Source organism: Lathyrus oleraceus, chromosome 5, assembly GCF_024323335.1.
Source record: "Lathyrus oleraceus cultivar Zhongwan6 chromosome 5, CAAS_Psat_ZW6_1.0, whole genome shotgun sequence".
Lineage (NCBI taxonomy): Eukaryota > Viridiplantae > Streptophyta > Magnoliopsida > Fabales > Fabaceae > Lathyrus > Lathyrus oleraceus.
In genome coordinates, this window is record NC_066583.1 from 426,762,911 (window position 1) to 426,785,108 (window position 22,198).

The window sequence follows — 22,198 nt, forward strand, 5'->3', positions numbered from 1 at the left end:
GTCGAGTATTTTCTCAATAAACAAATCAATCCATTTCTTCCTCCCATTCCATTTCATTTCTTTCAAACCTTCATCAAATGCTTGATCTAACGTCAAGTCGTTTCTCATAATAAAAACTCAAAAAAACTTAATTAATAATTGAGACCTTTTTCAATAAAGATGGAAATGGAACACTTATTTTAGTTTGTTCACTATATATATATTAATAAACACTTTTGGTTTATTATAGGATCATAAATTTGATCCTTGATTAATTTAGGTTCTGTTTTAGTATTAACCCTTTTGATTCTATTTTATTCTCATTTTTCGACTTTTGTTGTTATTCTTTTACCGTTATTTTTAGACGTCGATTTTAATTTATGGATTCAACAATTCCCAAGTTGTTATTCCATGGTTATTTTATCGATATATTGATAGTATTTCGCCGCGTTATGATTAATTGCACATGACATTTCAATTATTGTCATTATGTGCAAACCGGCTTTGAGCACATTATCTAGATTTCTTGTTTGCTTTTCAATTTTCACTTTCCTTGCACGTCATTGCGTTATGTGACTTTGATTCGCATCCTCGCATCCTGATTTTTATCCGTGCACGTCTCGATGTTGTTTCTTTCAATTTAATTTTTGAGTGTTTTGTAAATATAACTTGTTGTGTTATTTATTTTCTTCACATGGTTTACTCTCGGGCCTTCTTACAATGAGACAGTTCTCTTGCACTTACACTCATACATTGCATTATTTGTTGTTTGGGCCCGATTTAATTATTCCAGTACTTTGAATCCTCATTTGACAAAATGTACCCCACTTCCCCGATGTGTAATAATTTTACTGCTTTTCATTTCTTTATTGCTTGACTGTTTAGTTAGCCACTAACACAAGAATAAAATCAACCATTTCCAAAATATCAAAAAAATAAGACTCGATCCAACGTCGAGTATTTTCTCAATAAACAAATCAATCCATTTCTTCCTCCCATTCCATTTCATTTCTTTCAAACCTTCATCAAATGCTTGATCCAATGTCAAGTCGTTTCTCATAATAAAAACTCAAAAAAACTTCATTAATAATTGAGACCTTTTTCAATAAAGATGGAAATGGAACACTTATTTTAGTTTATTCACTATATATATATTAATAAACAATTTTGGTTTATTATAGGATCATAAATTTGATCCTTGATTAATTTAGGTTCTATTTTAGTATTAACCCTTTTGATTCTATTTTATTCTCATTTTTCGACTTTTATTGTTATTCTCTTACCGTTATTTTTAGACGTCGATTTTAATTTATGGATTCAACAATTCCCATGTTGTTATTCCATGGTTATTTTATCGATATATTGATAGTATTTCGCTGCGTTATGATTAATTGCACATGACATTTTAATTATTGTCATTATGTGCAAACCGGCTTTGAGCACATTATCTAGATTTCTTGTTTGCTTTTCAATTTTCACTTTCCTTGCACGTCATTGCGTTATGTGACTTTGATTCGCATCCTCGCATCCTGATTTTTATCCGTGCACGTCCTGATGTTGTTTCTTTCAATTTAATTTTCGAGTGTTTTGTAAATATAACTTGTTGTGTTATTTATTTTCTTCACATGGTTTACTCTCGGGCCTTCTTACAATGAGACAGTTCTCTTGCACTTACACTCATACATTGCATTATTTGTTGTTTGGGCCCGATTTAATTATTCCAGTACTTTGAATCCCCATTTGACAAAAGGTACCCCACTTCCCCGATGTGTAATCATTTTACTGCTTTTCATTTCTTTATTGCTTGACTGTTTAGTTAGCCACTAACACAAGAATAAAATCAACCATTTCCAAAATATCAAAAAAATAAGACTTGATCCAACGTCAAGTATTTTCTCAATAAACAAATCAATCCATTTCTTCCTCCCATTCCATTCCATTTCTTTCAAACCTTCATCAAATGCTTGATCCAACGTCAAGCCATTTCTCATAATAAAAACTCAAAAAAACTTAATTCATAATTGAGACCTTTTTCAATAAAGATGGAAATGGAACACTTATTTTAGTTTATTCACTATATATATATATATATATATATATATATATATATATATATATATATATATATATATATTATATATATATATATATATATATATATATATATATATATATATATATATATATATATATATATATATATTAATAAACACTTTTGGTTTATTATAGGATCATAAATATGATCCTTGATTAATTTAGGTTATATTTTAGTATTAACCCTTTTGATTCTATTTTATTCTCATTTTTCGACTTTTGTTGTTATTCTTTTACCGTTATTTTTAGACGTCGATTTTAATTTCTGGATTCAACAATTCCTATGTTGTTATTCCATGGTTATTTTATCGATATATTGATAGTATTTCGCCGTGTTATGATTAATTGCACATGACATTTCAATTATTGTCATTATGTGCAAACCGGCTTTGAGCACATTATCTAGATTTCTTGTTTGCTTTTCAATTTTCACTTTCCTTGCAGGTCATTGCGTTATGTGACTTTGATTCGCATCCTCGCATCTTGATTTTTATCCGTGCCCGTCCCGATGTTGTTTCTTTCAATTTAATTTTCGAGTGTTTTGTAAATATAACTTGTTGTGTTATTTATTTTCTTCACATGGCTTACTCTCGGGCCTTCTTACAATGAGACAGTTCTCTTGCACTTACACTCATACATTGCATTATTTGTTGTTTGGGCCCGATTTAATTATTCCAGTACTTTGAATCCCCATTTGACAAAATGTACCCCACTTCCCCGATGTGTAATAATTTTACTGCTTTTCATTTCTTTATTGCTTTACTGTTTAGTTAGCCACTAACACAAGAATAAAATCAACCATTTCCAAAATATCAAAAAAATAAGACTCGATCCAACATCGAGTATTTTCTCAATAAACAAATCAATCCATTTCTTCCTCCCATTCCATTTCATTTCTTTCAAACCTTCATCAAATGCTTGATCCAACGTCAAGCCATTTCTCATAATAAAAACTCAAAAAAACTTAATTCATAATTGAGACCTTTTTCAATAAAGATGGAAATGGAACACTTATTTTAGTTTATTCACTATATATATATATATATATTAATAAACACTTTTGGTTTATTATAGGATCATAAATTTGATCCTTGATTAATTTAGGTTATATTTTAGTATTAACCCTTTTGATTCTATTTTATTCTCATTTTTCGACTTTTGTTGTTATTCTTTTACCGTTATTTTTAGACGTCGATTTTAATTTCTGGATTCAACAATTCCTATGTTGTTATTCCATGGTTATTTTATCGATATATTGATAGTATTTCGCTGCGTTATGATTAATTGCACATGACATTTTAATTATTGTCATTATGTGCAAACCGGCTTTGAGCACATTATCTAGATTTCTTGTTTGCTTTTCAATTTTCACTTTCCTTGCACGTCATTGCGTTATGTGACTTTGATTCGCATCCTCGCATCCTGATTTTTATCCGTGCACGTCCTGATGTTGTTTCTTTCAATTTAATTTTCGAGTGTTTTGTAAATATAACTTGTTGTGTTATTTATTTTCTTCACATGGCTTACTCTCGGGCCTTCTTACAATGGGACAGTTCTCTTGCACTTACACTCATACATTGCATTATTTGTTGTTTGGGCCCGATTTAATTATTCCAGTACTTTGAATCCCCATTTGACAAAATGTACCCCACTTCCCCGATGTGTAATAATTTTACTGCTTTTCATTTCTTTATTGCTTTACTGTTTAGTTAGCCACTAACACAAGAATAAAATCAACCATTTCCAAAATATCAAAAAAATAAGACTCGATCCAACGTCGAGTACTTTCTCAATAAACAAATCAATCCATTTCTTCCTCCCATTCCATTTCATTTCTTTCAAACCTTCATCAAATGCTTGATCCAACGTCAAGTCGTTTCTCATAATAAAAACTCAAAAAAACTTAATTAATAATTGAGACCTTTTTCAATAAAGATGGAAATGGAACACTTATTTTAGTTTGTTCACTATATATATATTAATAAACACTTTTGGTTTATTATAGGATCATAAATTTGATCCTTGATTAATTTAGGTTCTATTTTAGTATTAACCCTTTTGATTCTATTTTATTCTCATTTTTCGACTTTTGTTGTTATTCTTTTACCGTTATTTTTAGACGTCGATTTTAATTTATGGATTCAACAATTCCCAAGTTGTTATTCCATGGTTATTTTATCGATATATTGATAGTATTTCGCCGCGTTATGATTAATTGCACATGACATTTCAATTATTGTCATTATGTGCAAACCGGCTTTGAGCACATTATCTAGATTTCTAGTTTGCTTTTCAATTTTCACTTTCCTTGCACGTCATTGCGTTATGTGACTTTGATTCGCATCCTCGCATCCTGATTTTTATCCGTGCACGTCTCGATGTTGTTTCTTTCAATTTAATTTTTGAGTGTTTTGTAAATATAACTTGTTGTGTTATTTATTTTCTTCACATGGTTTACTCTCGGGCCTTCTTACAATGAGACAGTTCTCTTGCACTTACACTCATACATTGCATTATTTGTTGTTTGGGCCCGATTTAATTATTCCAGTACTTTGAATCCCCATTTGACAAAAGGTACCCCACTTCCCCGATGTGTAATCATTTTACTGCTTTTCATTTCTTTATTGCTTTACTGTTTAGTTAGCCACTAACACAAGAATAAAATCAACCATTTCCAAAATATCAAAAAAATAAGACTCGATCCAACGTCGAGTATTTTCTCAATAAACAAATCAATCCATTTCTTCCTCCCATTCCATTTCATTTCTTTCAAACCTTCATCAAATGCTTGATCCAACGTCAAGTCGTTTCTCATAATAAAAACTCAAAAAAACTTAATTAATAATTGAGACCTTTTTCAATAAAGATGGAAATGGAACACTTATTTTAGTTTGTTCACTATATATATATTAATAAACACTTTTGGTTTATTATAGGATCATAAATTTGATCCTTGATTAATTTAGGTTCTGTTTTAGTATTAACCCTTTTGATTCTATTTTATTCTCATTTTTCGACTTTTGTTGTTATTCTTTTACCGTTATTTTTAGACGTCGATTTTAATTTATGGATTCAACAATTCCCAAGTTGTTATTCCATGGTTATTTTATCGATATATTGATAGTATTTCGCCGCGTTATGATTAATTGCACATGACATTTCAATTATTGTCATTATGTGCAAACCGGCTTTGAGCACATTATCTAGATTTCTAGTTTGCTTTTCAATTTTCACTTTCCTTGCACGTCATTGCGTTATGTGACTTTGATTCGCATCCTCGCATCCTGATTTTTATCCGTGCACGTCTCGATGTTGTTTCTTTCAATTTAATTTTTGAGTGTTTTGTAAATATAACTTGTTGTGTTATTTATTTTCTTCACATGGTTTACTCTCGGGCCTTCTTACAATGAGACAGTTCTCTTGCACTTACACTCATACATTGCATTATTTGTTGTTTGGGCCCGATTTAATTATTCCAGTACTTTGAATCCCCATTTGACAAAAGGTACCCCACTTCCCCGATGTGTAATCATTTTACTGCTTTTCATTTCTTTATTGCTTGACTGTTTAGTTAGCCACTAACACAAGAATAAAATCAACCATTTCCAAAATATCAAAAAAATAAGACTTGATCCAACGTCGAGTATTTTCTCAATAAACAAATCAATCCATTTCTTCCTCCCATTCCATTCCATTTCTTTCAAACCTTCATCAAATGCTTGATCCAACGTCAAGCCATTTCTCATAATAAAAACTCAAAAAAACTTAATTCATAATTGAGACCTTTTTCAATAAAGATGGAAATGGAACACTTATTTTAGTTTATTCACTATATATATATATTAATAAACACTTTTGGTTTATTATAGGATCATAAATTTGATCCTTGATTAATTTAGGTTATATTTTAGTATTAACCCTTTTGATTCTATTTTATTCTCATTTTTCGACTTTTGTTGTTATTCTTTTACCGTTATTTTTAGACGTCGATTTTAATTTCTGGATTCAACAATTCCTATGTTGTTATTCCATGGTTATTTTATCGATATATTGATAGTATTTCGCCGTGTTATGATTAATTGCACATGACATTTCAATTATTGTCATTATGTGCAAACCGGCTTTGAGCACATTATCTAGATTTCTTGTTTGCTTTTCAATTTTCACTTTCCTTGCAGGTCATTGCGTTATGTGACTTTGATTCGCATCCTCGCATCTTGATTTTTATCCGTGCCCGTCCCGATGTTGTTTCTTTCAATTTAATTTTCGAGTGTTTTGTAAATATAACTTGTTGTGTTATTTATTTTCTTCACATGGCTTACTCTCGGGCCTTCTTACAATGAGACAGTTCTCTTGCACTTACACTCATACATTGCATTATTTGTTGTTTGGGCCCGATTTAATTATTCCAGTACTTTGAATCCCCATTTGACAAAATGTACCCCACTTCCCCGATGTGTAATAATTTTACTGCTTTTCATTTCTTTATTGCTTGACTGTTTAGTTAGCCACTAACACAAGAATAAAATCAACCATTTCCAAAATATCAAAAAAATAAGACTCGATCCAACGTCGAGTATTTTCTCAATAAACAAATCAATCCATTTCTTCCTCCCATTCCATTTCATTTCTTTCAAACCTTCATCAAATGCTTGATCCAACGTCAAGTCGTTTCTCATAATAAAAACTCAAAAAAACTTAATTAATAATTGAGACCTTTTTCAATAAAGATGGAAATGGAACACTTATTTTAGTTTATTCACTATATATATATTAATAAACAATTTTGGTTTATTATAGGATCATAAATTTGATCCTTGATTAATTTAGGTTCTATTTTAGTATTAACCCTTTTGATTCTATTTTATTCTCATTTTTCGACTTTTGTTGTTATTCTTTTACCGTTATTTTTAGACGTCGATTTTAATTTATGGATTCAACAATTCCCATGTTGTTATTCCATGGTTATTTTATCGATATATTGATAGTATTTCGCTGCGTTATGATTAATTGCACATGACATTTTAATTATTGTCATTATGTGCAAACCGGCTTTGAGCACATTATCTAGATTTCTTGTTTGCTTTTCAATTTTCACTTTCCTTGCACGTCATTGTGTTATGTGACTTTGATTCGCATCCTCGCATCCTGATTTTTATCCGTGCACGTCCTGATGTTGTTTCTTTCAATTTAATTTTCGAGTGTTTTGTAAATATAACTTGTTGTGTTATTTATTTTCTTCACATGGTTTACTCTCGGGCCTTCTTACAATGAGACAGTTCTCTTGCACTTACACTCATACATTGCATTATTTGTTGTTTGGGCCCGATTTAATTATTCCAGTACTTTGAATCCCCATTTGACAAAAGGTACCCCACTTCCCCGATGTGTAATCATTTTACTGCTTTTCATTTCTTTATTGCTTGACTGTTTAGTTAGCCACTAACACAAGAATAAAATCAACCATTTCTAAAATATCAAAAAAATAAGACTTGATCCAACGTCGAGTATTTTCTCAATAAACAAATCAATCCATTTCTTCCTCCCATTCCATTCCATTTCTTTCAAACCTTCATCAAATGCTTGATCCAACGTCAAGCCATTTCTCATAATAAAAACTCAAAAAAACTTAATTCATAATTGAGACCTTTTTCAATAAAGATGGAAATGGAACACTTATTTTAGTTTATTCACTATATATATATATATATATATATTAATAAACATTTTTGGTTTATTATAGGATCATAAATATGATCCTTGATTAATTTAGGTTATATTTTAGTATTAACCCTTTTGATTCTATTTTATTCTCATTTTTCGACTTTTGTTGTTATTCTTTTACCGTTATTTTTAGACGTCGATTTTAATTTCTGGATTCAACAATTCCTATGTTGTTATTCCATGGTTATTTTATCGATATATTGATAGTATTTCGCCGTGTTATGATTAATTGCACATGACATTTCAATTATTGTCATTATGTGCAAACCGGCTTTGAGCACATTATCTAGATTTCTTGTTTGCTTTTCAATTTTCACTTTCCTTGCAGGTCATTGCGTTATGTGACTTTGATTCGCATCCTCGCATCTTGATTTTTATCCGTGCCCGTCCCGATGTTGTTTCTTTCAATTTAATTTTCGAGTGTTTTGTAAATATAACTTGTTGTGTTATTTATTTTCTTCACATGGCTTACTCTCGGGCCTTCTTACAATGAGACAGTTCTCTTGCACTTACACTCATACATTGCATTATTTGTTGTTTGGGCCCGATTTAATTATTCCAGTACTTTGAATCCCCATTTGACAAAATGTACCCCACTTCCCCGATGTGTAATAATTTTACTGCTTTTCATTTCTTTATTGCTTTACTGTTTAGTTAGCCACTAACACAAGAATAAAATCAACCATTTCCAAAATATCAAAAAAATAAGACTCGATCCAACATCGAGTATTTTCTCAATAAACAAATCAATCCATTTCTTCCTCCCATTCCATTTCATTTCTTTCAAACCTTCATCAAATGCTTGATCCAACGTCAAGCCATTTCTCATAATAAAAACTCAAAAAAACTTAATTCATAATTGAGACCTTTTTCAATAAAGATGGAAATGGAACACTTATTTTAGTTTATTCACTATATATATATATATATTAATAAACACTTTTGGTTTATTATAGGATCATAAATTTGATCCTTGATTAATTTAGGTTCTATTTTAGTATTAACCCTTTTGATTCTATTTTATTCTCATTTTTCGACTTTTGTTGTTATTCTTTTACCGTTATTTTTAGACATCGATTTTAATTTCTGGATTCAACAATTCCTATGTTGTTATTCCATGGTTATTTTATCGATATATTGATAGTATTTCGCCGTGTTATGATTAATTGCACATGACATTTCAATTATTGTCATTATGTGCAAACCGGCTTTGAGCACATTATCTAGATTTCTTGTTTGCTTTTCAATTTTCACTTTCCTTGCAGGTCATTGCGTTATGTGACTTTGATTCGCATCCTCGCATCTTGATTTTTATCCGTGCCCGTCCCGATGTTGTTTCTTTCAATTTAATTTTCGAGTGTTTTGTAAATATAACTTGTTGTGTTATTTATTTTCTTCACATGGCTTACTCTCGGGCCTTCTTACAATGAGACAGTTCTCTTGCACTTACACTCATACATTGCATTATTTGTTGTTTGGGCCCGATTTAATTATTCCAGTACTTTGAATCCCCATTTGACAAAAGGTACCCCACTTCCCCGATGTGTAATAATTTTACTGCTTTTCATTTCTTTATTGCTTGACTGTTTAGTTAGCCACTAACACAAGAATAAAATCAACCATTTCCAAAATATCAAAAAAATAAGACTCGATCCAACATCGAGTATTTTCTCAATAAACAAATCAATCCATTTCTTCCTCCCATTCCATTTCATTTCTTTCAAACCTTCATCAAATGCTTGATCCAACGTCAAGCCATTTCTCATAATAAAAACTCAAAAAAACTTAATTCATAATTGAGACCTTTTTCAATAAAGATGGAAATGGAACACTTATTTTAGTTTATTCACTATATATATATATATATATTAATAAACACTTTTGGTTTATTATAGGATCATAAATTTGATCCTTGATTAATTTAGGTTCTATTTTAGTATTAACCCTTTTGATTCTATTTTATTCTCATTTTTCGACTTTTGTTGTTATTCTTTTACCGTTATTTTTAGACATCGATTTTAATTTCTGGATTCAACAATTCCTATGTTGTTATTCCATGGTTATTTTATCGATATATTGATAGTATTTCGCCGTGTTATGATTAATTGCACATGACATTTCAATTATTGTCATTATGTGCAAACCGGCTTTGAGCACATTATCTAGATTTCTTGTTTGCTTTTCAATTTTCACTTTCCTTGCACGTCATTGCGTTATGTGACTTTGATTCGCATCCTCGCATCCTGATTTTTATCCGTGCCCGTCCCGATGTTGTTTCTTTCAATTTAATTTTCGAGTGTTTTGTAAATATAACTTGTTGTGTTATTTATTTTCTTCACATGGCTTACTCTCGGGCCTTCTTACAATGAGACAGTTCTCTTGCACTTACACTCATACATTGCATTATTTGTTGTTTGGGCCCGATTTAATTATTCCAGTACTTTGAATCCCCATTTGACAAAAGGTACCCCACTTCCCCGATGTGTAATAATTTTACTGCTTTTCATTTCTTTATTGCTTGACTGTTTAGTTAGCCACTAACACAAGAATAAAATCAACCATTTCCAAAATATCAAAAAAATAAGACTCGATCCAACGTCGAGTATTTTCTCAATAAACAAATCAATCCATTTCTTCCTCCCATTCCATTCCATTTCTTTCAAACCTTCATCAAATGCTTGATCCAACGTCAAGCCATTTCTCATAATAAAAACTCAAAAAAACTTAATTCATAATTGAGACCTTTTTCAATAAAGATGGAAATGGAACACTTATTTAAGTTTATTCACTATATATATATATATTAATAAACACTTTTGGTTTATTATAGGATCATAAATTTGATCCTTGATTAATTTAGGTTATATTTTAGTATTAACCCTTTTGATTCTATTTTATTCTCATTTTTCGACTTTTGTTGTTATTCTTTTACCGTTATTTTTAGACGTCGATTTTAATTTCTGGATTCAACAATTCCTATGTTGTTATTCCATGGTTATTTTATCGATATATTGATAGTATTTCGCCGTGTTATGATTAATTGCACATGACATTTCAATTATTGTCATTATGTGCAAACCGGCTTTGAGCACATTATCTAGATTTCTTGTTTGCTTTTCAATTTTCACTTTCCTTGCAGGTCATTGCGTTATGTGACTTTGATTCGCATCCTCGCATCCTGATTTTTATCCGTGCCCGTCCCGATGTTGTTTCTTTCAATTTAATTTTCGAGTGTTTTGTAAATATAACTTGTTGTGTTATTTATTTTCTTCACATGGCTTACTCTCGGGCCTTCTTACAATGAGACAGTTCTCTTGCACTTACACTCATACATTGCATTATTTGTTGTTTGGGCCCGATTTAATTATTCCAGTACTTTGAATCCCCATTTGACAAAATGTACCCCACTTCCCCGATGTGTAATAATTTTACTGCTTTTCATTTCTTTATTGCTTGACTGTTTAGTTAGCCACTAACACAAGAATAAAATCAACCATTTCCAAAATATCAAAAAAATAAGACTCGATCCAACGTCGAGTATTTTCTCAATAAACAAATCAATCCATTTCTTCCTCCCATTCCATTCCATTTCTTTCAAACCTTCATCAAATGCTTGATCCAACGTCAAGCCATTTCTCATAATAAAAACTCAAAAAAACTTAATTCATAATTGAGACCTTTTTCAATAAAGATGGAAATGGAACACTTATTTAAGTTTATTCACTATATATATATATATTAATAAACACTTTTGGTTTATTATAGGATCATAAATTTGATCCTTGATTAATTTAGGTTATATTTTAGTATTAACCCTTTTGATTCTATTTTATTCTCATTTTTCGACTTTTGTTGTTATTCTTTTACCGTTATTTTTAGACGTCGATTTTAATTTCTGGATTCAACAATTCCTATGTTGTTATTCCATGGTTATTTTATCGATATATTGATAGTATTTCGCCGTGTTATGATTAATTGCACATGACATTTCAATTATTGTCATTATGTGCAAACCGGCTTTGAGCACATTATCTAGATTTCTTGTTTGCTTTTCAATTTTCACTTTCCTTGCAGGTCATTGCGTTATGTGACTTTGATTCGCATCCTCGCATCCTGATTTTTATCCGTGCCCGTCCCGATGTTGTTTCTTTCAATTTAATTTTCGAGTGTTTTGTAAATATAACTTGTTGTGTTATTTATTTTCTTCACATGGCTTACTCTCGGGCCTTCTTACAATGAGACAGTTCTCTTGCACTTACACTCATACATTGCATTATTTGTTGTTTGGGCCCGATTTAATTATTCCAGTACTTTGAATCCCCATTTGACAAAATGTACCCCACTTCCCCGATGTGTAATAATTTTACTGCTTTTCATTTCTTTATTGCTTGACTGTTTAGTTAGCCACTAACACAAGAATAAAATCAACCATTTCCAAAATATCAAAAAAATAAGACTCGATCCAACGTCGAGTATTTTCTCAATAAACAATTCAATCCATTTCTTCCTCCCATTCCATTTCATTTCTTTCAAACCTTCATCAAATGCTTGATCCAACGTCAAGTCGTTTCTCATAATAAAAACTCAAAAAAACTTAATTAATAATTGAGACCTTTTTCAATAAAGATGGAAATGGAAACTTATTTGGATAGTGCAAACATTCGTTCCTTCAATGATCTTGGCGAAGCCTTCATCAAGCAGTACAAATACAACGTGGATATGGCTCCTGACCGTGATCAGCTCAGAACCATGTCCCAGAAGGACAAAGAGACATTTAAGGAATACGCCCAGAGGTGGCGAGAGCTGGCAGCTCAGATTACTCCTCCGCTGGAAGAGAAGGAAATGACCAAAATCTTTCTGAAGACTTTGAGTTCATTTTACCATGAGCGGATGATCGCTAGTGCTCCCTCTGATTTCACCGAGATGGTGAACATGGGGATGCGATTGGAGGAAGGAGTCCGTGAAGGACGTTTATCAAAGGATGAAGGCTCTTTTAGCAAGCGGTATGGGGCATTTGCTAAGAAGAAAGATGGGGAGGCACATGCTGTGCAATCCCATGCTAAATCCAGAAGACCCTCTGCCAAGAGGAAGCCTGTGTGTCATGCCAGCAATCAGCACCAGGTGGCTCATATAGCACCTGTCTTCCGTGATAATCAGCAATATCAGCAGCATCAGCAACAACCTCGGTATCAGCAGCAACATCGTCCTCAGCAACAGGCTTACCAGCCTCGCAACAGTAATCAGGCTAATTCGAATTATGAGAGGAAGAAGATCACTTTCGATCCAATTCCTATGTCATACACTGAGCTATATCCCTCTTTAATAGAGCGGAAATTGATTACTCCCAGAGAGCCTCCGGCTATACCTGCTAACCCTCAGTGGTGGTACAAGCCCGATCAATATTGTGTTTATCACTCTGGTGCTCCGGGTCACAATGTGGAAAACTGTTATCCGTTGAAGACTAAGGTTCAAGACCTTATGAGATGCAGCATTCTGAGTTTTGAGGACTCAGACCCTAATGTTACGAAGAACCCATTGCCCGAGCATGGGAAGTCGGTTAACATGGTCCAGGGTTGCCCTGGCAAATATAAAGTCCAATATGTAAGCCATATTCGACAGTCATTGGTTGAGTTGCATCGTCTGCTGTGTGATTACAGTCATATGGAGCACGACCATGAAAAATGTTGTATCTGCTCTGTCAATCGTCTGGGTTGTCGCCAAGTGTGCAGAGAGCTGCAAGAGTTGCTAGATGATGGAACTATTGAGATTCTTCAGAACAGAAATGTTGATGAAGATGAGCCAGAGGTGAATGTGATTTCTCCTGTGTTCAAAATACCTGAGCCTGTTGTCATTCGTTATGATGGCAACAAGCAGAAGGTTTCTCCTTCGCTGATTATCAAGCCTGCAGGTCCTGTCCCTTATGCCTCTGATAAAGCAATTCCCTTCCGCTATAATCCTGTTGCTGTGGAAGATGGGAAGGAAGTGCCTTTGCCTTCATCTTCTGTTGTGAATATAGCAGATGTGAGTGGATTGACTCGTAGTGGTCGCGTGTTTTCGCCCCGGAAGCCTCAGGCTAGGGCTGATTTTGTTGAGCGTCCGATTGGGAATGCTGTTAATCCTCCAAATCCGGCACTTGCTGTTGCTAAACACTCCTCTGTACAAAAGACTCCTTCTTCTTCTGTTGGCCCTAGTGGCACTGTGAATGAAGATTGTGATGAGATGCTGAAGCTCATCAAGAAGAGTGAGTACAACGTTGTAGACCAGCTTCTACAAACGCCGTCCAAGATATCCGTATTATCTTTGCTTCTGAATTCAGAACCCCATAGGGAGGCTCTGCAGAAAGTTTTGGACTTGGCTTATGTTGATCATGATGTCACTATAGAACAGTTTGACAGTATTGTTGCAAACGTCACTGCTTGCAACACTTTGAGTTTCTGTGACGCTGATCTCCCTGAGGAGGGAAGAGACCACGACATGGCTTTACATATATCCATGAATTGCAAGAACGACGCCATGTCCAATGTGCTGGTGGACATTGGGTCATCTCTGAACGTATTGCCGAAGACCACTCTCTCTAGATTGTCATATCAATGGCCTCCCATGAGGCAAAGTGGTGTTGTTGTGAAAGCTTTTGATGGGTCGCGTAAGACTGTGATTGGGGAAGTTGATCTCCCAATCAAGATTGGACCAAGTGATTTCCATGTTACCTTTCAGGTTATGGATATCCACCCATCTTATAGATGTCTCCTTGGTAGACCATGGATTCACGAGGCTGGCGTCGTGACATCCACCTTACACCAGAAGCTGAAATTTGTTAAGAACAAGAAACTGGTTGTGGTAGGGGGAGAAAAGGCTCTCCTGGTTAGCCACCTGTCTTCTTTCTCATATATTGATGCTGAGGATGAAGTTGGAACTCCTTTCCAAGCTTTGTCTATTGCTGAGCCAATTGAGAAGAAGTCTCCTTCATTTGCTTCCTATCGAGATGCGAAACTGGCCATTGAATATGGTGCAGTTGCTGGTTTAGGAAAAATGATTGAGCTTGAAGATAATAAGTCTCGGGCTGGCATTGGCTATTCTTCTGGGGTATTCAATGAGAAAGGTTTGTTCAAGAGTGGAGGTTTCATCCACGCCGATCAAGCTGAAGAAGCTGCTGCTATCTTGGAAGAGGATGCAGAGGATACTGACAATTTTGTCATCCCTGGCGGGATCTGCCACAATTGGGTCGATGTAGATGTTCCTACAGTCATTCATAAGTCAGCGTAATATGCTCACTTTGTTTAAAAACCCTTCTCCCATGCCAAAAGGAGAAGTGATGACATTGTTGGCAGCATTTATACAATGATATTTCATTCAATAAATTCATGTTAAACATTTGTTTTTCCATTTGTTTTCACTTTTTGCTTTTTGCATGAAATCAGTGATCACAAAAAATCCTAAAAACAAGAATAAAAGCAATCTTTTCATCTGCATAATGATTTGCTTGTTTAAATTCTAAAGTTTTTATTATCCGAAATTATTATGCAGGTTGATTCTAAAACCCATTGAACATAATGATCCAACGCCATCTCCCAATTTTGAATTCCCTGTATTCGAGGCAGAGGAAGATGATGTTGAAGGAATTCCTGATGAGATTTCCCGTCTTCTTGAGCACGAAGCGAAGATCATTCAGCCGCATCTTGAGAATCTGGAAACAGTCAACTTGGGGTCTAAAGATTGTGTTCGGATGGTGAAGATTGGGGCACTCCTCGAAGAGTCTGTCAAGAAGGGGTTGATCAGTTTGCTACGAGAATATTTCGATATCTTTGCTTGGTCGTATGAAGACATGCCGGGTCTAGATACAGATATTGTGCAACATTTCCTGCCTTTGAAGCCTGAGTGCGTGCCTGTGAAGCAGAAGCTCAAAAGAACTCATCCAGATATGGCAGTTAAGATCAAAGAGGAAGTTCAGAAGAAAATTGATGTGGGGTTTCTGGTGACTTCCACATATCCTCAATGGGTGGCCAATATTGTGCCTGTGCCCAAGAAAGACGGAAAAGTCCGTATGTGTGTTGATTATAGAGATTTGAATAAAGCTAGTCCGAAAGATGATTTTCCTCTACCACACATTGATATGTTGGTAGACAATACAACTAAATTCAAAGTCTTTTCCTTTATGGACGGATTTTCCGGATATAATCAAATCAAAATGGCACCCGAGGATATGGAGAAGACAACATTCATCACACCTTGGGGAACATTCTGTTATCGAGTGATGCCCTTCGGTCTGAAGAACGCCGGAGCCACGTATCAACGAGCTATGACTACCTTGTTTCATGATATGATGCACAAGGAGATAGAGGTCTATGTTGATGATATGATTGCTAAGTACCGAACGGAAGTTGAACATGTTGAGCATTTGTTGAAGCTTTTTCAGCGTTTGAGGAAGTTCAGGCTTCGTCTGAATCCGAAAAAATGTACATTTGGAGTCTATTCGGACAAGTTATTGGGTTTTGTTGTCAGCGAAAGAGGTATTGAAGTTGATCCTGCAAAGGTCAAAGCAATACAAGAGATGCCTGCGCCCAAAACTGAAAAGCAAGTCCGAGGTTTTCTTGGCCGCTTGAACTATATTTCCAGATTTATATCCCACATGACTGCCACATGTGCGCCGATATTCAAGCTCCTCCGGAAAGATCAGTCTCATGATTGGACCGATGATTGCCAGAAAGCTTTCGACAATATCAAAGAATATCTGTCTGAACCTCCGATCTTGTCTCCGCCTGTAGAAGGAAGACCTCTGATCATGTATTTGACTGTTCTTGAAGACTCGATGGGTTGTGTACTCGGTCAGCAAGACGAATCGGGAAAGAAAGAATATGCTATCTACTACCTGAGTAAGAAGTTCACTGATTGTGAGTCTCGATACTCTATGCTTGAGAAGACGTGATGTGCTTTGGCTTGGGCCGCTAAGCGTTTGCACCAGTACATGATAAATCATACGACTTGGTTGATACCTAGAATGGATCCAATCCAGTACATCTTCGAGAAGCCTGCTTTAACCGGGAGGATTGCCCGTTGGCAGATGTTGTTGTCTGAGTATGATATTGAGTATCGAACTCAGAAAGCTATTAAAGGTAGTATCTCGGCTGACCATTTGGCACATCAGCCGATTGAAGATCATCAGTCTGTTCAGTACGACTTCCCAGATGAAGAGATTTTGTATTTGAAAATGAAAGATTGTGATGAGCCTACACTTGATGAAGGTACGGAACCTGGTTCCAGATGGACGATGGTGTTTGATGGCGCTGTAAATCAGTACGGAAATGGTATTGGGGCAGTAATCATTACTCCTCAGGGCACACATATTCCGTTTACAGCAAGGCTAACTTTCAAATGCACGAATAATATGGCTGAGTACGAAGCCTGTATTATGGGATTAGAAGAATGCATCGATCTGAGGATCAAGCATCTTGATGTGTATGGTGATTTGGCCCTGGTTGTCAATCAGATCAAGGGAGAGTGGGAAACGAATCAGCAAGTCTTATTCCGTATAGAGATTATGCGAGGAGGATTTCAACATTCTTTACAGAAGTTGAATTTCAACATATTCCTCGAGAGGATAATCGGATGGCAGACGCTCTTGCTACGCTTGCTTCAATGATTGTGGTCAAGTATTGGAATGAAGTTCCCAACATCACCGTGATGCGCTTGGATAGACCAGCTCACGTATTTGCAGTTGAAGAAGTGAATGATGACAAGCCTTGCTATTATGATATCAAGAATTTCCTCCAGAACCAGGACTACCCGCCTGGGGCATCTATGAAAGATAGGAAAACTTTGAGAAGGTTGTCAGGCAGTTTCTACCTCAGTGGTGAAGTGCCGTATAAGAGAAATTTTGACATGGTTTTGCTCAGATGCGTGGATAGACACGAAGCAGACCTGTTGATGACTGAGGTCCATGAGGGTTCATTTGGTACTCATTCCAATGGACATGCCATGGCTAGAAAGATGTTGAGAGCAGGCTACTATTGGCTGACAATGGAGTCTGACTGCTGCAAATATGTGAAGAAATGCCACAAGTGTCAGATTTACGCGGATAAGATTCATATTCCCCCGACACTTCTGAATATGATTTCATCACCATGGCCTTTCTCTATGTGGGGAATTGACATGATCGGCATGATTGAACCGAAAGCGTCCAACGGACACAGGTTTATTCTCGTAGCAATTGACTACTTCACCAAGTGGGTTGAAGCGGCGTCGTATGCTAATGTGACCAGGCAGGTGGTCGTGAAGTTTATCAAGAATCAGCTGATATGCCGTTATGGTGTGCCTGATAAGATCATTACTGATAATGGATCTAACTTGAACAACAAGATGATGAAAGAGTTGTGCGCTGAGTTCAAGATTGCACACCATAATTCCTCTCCCTACAGACCCAAGATGAATGGGGCTGTTGAAGCTGCTAATAAGAATATCAAGAAGATTATCCAAAAGATGACAGTTACGTACATAGATTGGCATGAAATGCTGCCATTTGCTTTGCATGGATATCGTACATCTGTCCGCACTTCAACAGGGGCAACCCCTTTTTCTCTTGTTTACGGCATGGAGGTTGTTCTCCCAGTAGAGGTGGAGATCCCATCAATGAGAGTCTTGATGGAAGCCAAGTTGACTGATACTGAATGGATTCAGAGTCGTTATGACCAACTGAATTTGATTGAAGAGAAGCGATTGACTGCCATGTGTCATGGTCAGTTATATCAGCAGAGAATGAAGAAAGCATTCGATAAGAAGGTCAAGCCTCGTGTGTTCCGAGAAGGTGACCTCGTGCTCAAGAAATTCTTGTCTTTCGCGCCCGATTCCAGGGGCAAGTGGAATCCAAACTATGAAGGTCCATATGTTGTTAAGAGAGCCTTTTCAGGCGGTGCTTTGATGCTCACAACTATGGATGGGGAGGATTTCACTCGTCCTGTGAATTCAGATGCAGTCAAGAAATACTTCGCCTAAAAAGAAAAATAGAATAGCTCGCTAAGTTGAAAACCCGAAAGGGCGGCTTATGCAAAAATGAGCATCTCGGTGGAAAACCCGAAAGGGCGATCCAGGCAAAAGTTAGAGACATAAAAAAAAAAGAGTATATTTGCATCCCGCTAGATTGAGTACCTCACTCTGGGGCAATCTAGGCAAAAATTAGGGATTTGGCAAGTAACTGCATCCTGACAAGACTTTTTGTTCCACAGCTGTCTTTTCGTCAGAGATTCTCGCTCAGTCGTCGTCAACTGAAGCTTCAAATACATCGGATTCAATTGGTAGAGAAAGGATCATTATGTTCAATGTAGCCCTCTTCCAATATATATCACCGATTTCAAATTTGTACAGATCTATGGAGTCTTGCCATTTGCAGGCTACCATTCCATCACATCAATTTGAGCGTTTATCCAATTATTTGCACTCTTATTTGTTTCATTTCAACAAATGTTTTGCATGTTTTAATTGATAAAATGTCATTGTTTTAAACAAAACAAATTTTTCAAAATTGTTTTTAAACAAAGTGAACATTCACAATGATGAAAGGATACTTAAGAATCTCTCAGTGCTCTCCCAAGGGTGGCATGATTTCCAACAGGGTAAGAAATTTGTTCATATTCCTGGCATGGCTGTATCCTCTTTCTCCAGATTGTTCTTGGGGTTTCTCCCCGAGCAGAGCTTCTGTTGAGATTTTATCCCCTGAGCGAGGTATTTGTTGGGATTTCTCCTGAATGTGTTTTGTTAAGCAGCGCCTTTATTATGACTCCTCCTCACTCAGAGTGCTTGTTGAAGACTTCAAGTTTCCTCTTCAGCAATATTCTCTCCCCAGCATGGGTGCTTTCCTTTTGGAAGATTCGGTAATTGGTGGGTTGACATCCCGGTACTTTGTCATTTTCCTCAGTGAAGTCGCCAGCGGAGTTGTTGGTATGATGTACTTCATCTATGTTATCTCTCCCCATCAGGGTGCTTGCTGAGGTTTTCACCTCTCTTCCCTTCAGCAGAGCAGTGATTTCTTTCCTCCTCAGCAGTTGTGGTTCCTTTTGGAAGGTTTAGTATTTGGTGGTTGATCCCCAGTTCTCCTTCTCTGCCTCAGATAAATTCCCAGTAGATTCGTGGCATGGTGGATTGTATCTGTGATGATCTTCCCCTGTAGAGATTTGGTGATTTCCTTATGCTTGTGATCCCCAGTAGACTGGCTTGTGTGCAGAATCTACTTGTGTGATCTTTTCTCCTTCAGTGGATTCATCCCCAATGGAGTTGCTGACGGTACCCCCAGTAGAGTTGCTTGTGCGGCCAGATTCTACTTGAGTGGTTTGTTTTTGCAGAAGTTCTTGCCTGTGCAGCGAACTCCTGTTTCCCAGCTAAGACTGGTGATCCCCCTGCAGAAATCTCGTGATTTCTCCACTTCCCCAACAGATTTGTCTTTGTGGCGGTTTCTGCCTGTTGTGGACTTCTGTTCCCCAGTTGGGTTGATTGATGATCCATCGCTCAGAGGTTTTGTGATTTCTTTGATATCTCTGGATTTTTCCCAACAGATCTTTGCTTTTTAGCATTCAGATCTCCGGCAGATTGGCTTTCCAGTTGGATTTCTTGGATTTTCCTCTGGAAGTGTAGTACCGGGCGTTTGATTCCTGGACCTATTTGTGTTAAAAATGTCTGTTTTGTCAGCATTCATCAAACATAAATCACGCATATTCATGCATACTTCCAACATTCAAATGTTCATGTTGCATTTTTTGCCATATATCTTTATTTGTTGTCTCCTGCTAAATGGTGATATAGATCTCCCCAGTAGATCTACCCAAGCAGATGTCGGGTGTTTAATCTCTCAATATAGAGTCAGCCGCATAAGCAGAAAGTGTCTGTCTTTTCTTCTGCAGTTCCCCACCGAGATATATCCTCGTGGATGACGGTTGTTTCCGTTTCCTCCCAACACATATATTGGGATGGGTTTTCCCTATTGAGTTATATCCTCATTGGGACGAGTCTTGATTCAGTTTGCCTTTTTGGTTTGATCCTGAATTGGCCTTTTTTTCAACTGTCTCTTGTGCTTCCCTGTGGAATAAATGAATAAATTGCCCAGTAACCGACAATAGTTCATCTTATCCCCAGCGGAGTTTTGTGGGCCTTCTACCCAGTAACCGGTAGTTGTAAGTCCTATCCTTTGCGGTTTTCTACCCAGTAACCGGTAGTTGTAAATCCTGTATACCTTTTTCCCTCTTTGCGGAGTCTGTGGTTGTGAACTTTTTGTTCCTCAGCAGAGTTGGTGGTTTTCTACCCAGTATTCTGTAGTTGTAAATCCTATTTTCTTGTTCTCCAGCAGAGTTTGTAGTTTTCTACCCAGTATCTGGTAGTTATAAACCCTATTTGTTTTCCCCGTGCGGAATTGTGATACTTTCGCTCCCCACGCAGAGGTTTTGGTATTCTACCCCGTATTCGGTAGTTGTAAACCCTAATGCTTTTTATCCTCATCAGAGTTTTGGCCCTCTACCCAGTAGCCGGTAGTTGTAAGTCCTATCTCTTTTCCCCTAGCAGAGGTAACCTTTGTGGTTCATCCTGGTTGATGGTGGATTTTGTGGTTTTCTACCTAGTTTTCGGTAGTTGTAAATCCTATGTTGTTGCTGTCTCCCTAATGGAGTTTGTGCTTTCTTGTGGATAATTGCCGTATGCTAGCAATTTTATCCTCAGCTGAGTCTTTGGTTTTCTACCCAGTAGTCGGTAGTGGTAAACCTCTTGTTTCCTCAGCCAGAGCCTTTGGTCTTCTACCCAGTATTCGATAGTTGTAAATCCTTTATTCTCCCCTTTGCAGAGTTAACCTTGTTGTTCATCCTAACCGATGCTGGTTACTCTTTGTGGTTATCCTCATCCAGTATTCGATGTTGATATTCCCTTGTCTAGGTATTTGCTCTGAGTAAGCAATTGTATCCCCAACGTGTTTTTGTGGATAATTGTCGTTTGCTAGCAATTTTATCCTCAGCGGGTCCTTTCACCGTATTCCAGTGATTTGTTCCCCAGATCATTGATTTTTATCAATGCATCCCCGGTGAGTCATCTTTCATCTACCCTTTTGTTGGTAATGATTGTTGCTCCTTTTGATTGGTCATCATTATATACCTAGTTTTGGTATCTCGATACCTTTCTTTTCGGTCGATTTATCCTTTATTAACCCAGTAACCGGTTGTGGATAATCTTCCATGCGAGTATACTATCCACGTTCTGACGGTAATGGATAATATATCTCATGCACTCTTCAGTCGAAGCCTGTTGTGTTTCCCCAGTCGAGTAAGATTCGTTGTCCCTTTGCAGAATCGAATATTATTTCTTCCCCTCTTTTGAGCATATCTCCCAGTAATCGGTGATATGTCTCATGGATAATTGTCGTATGCTTGCAATTCAT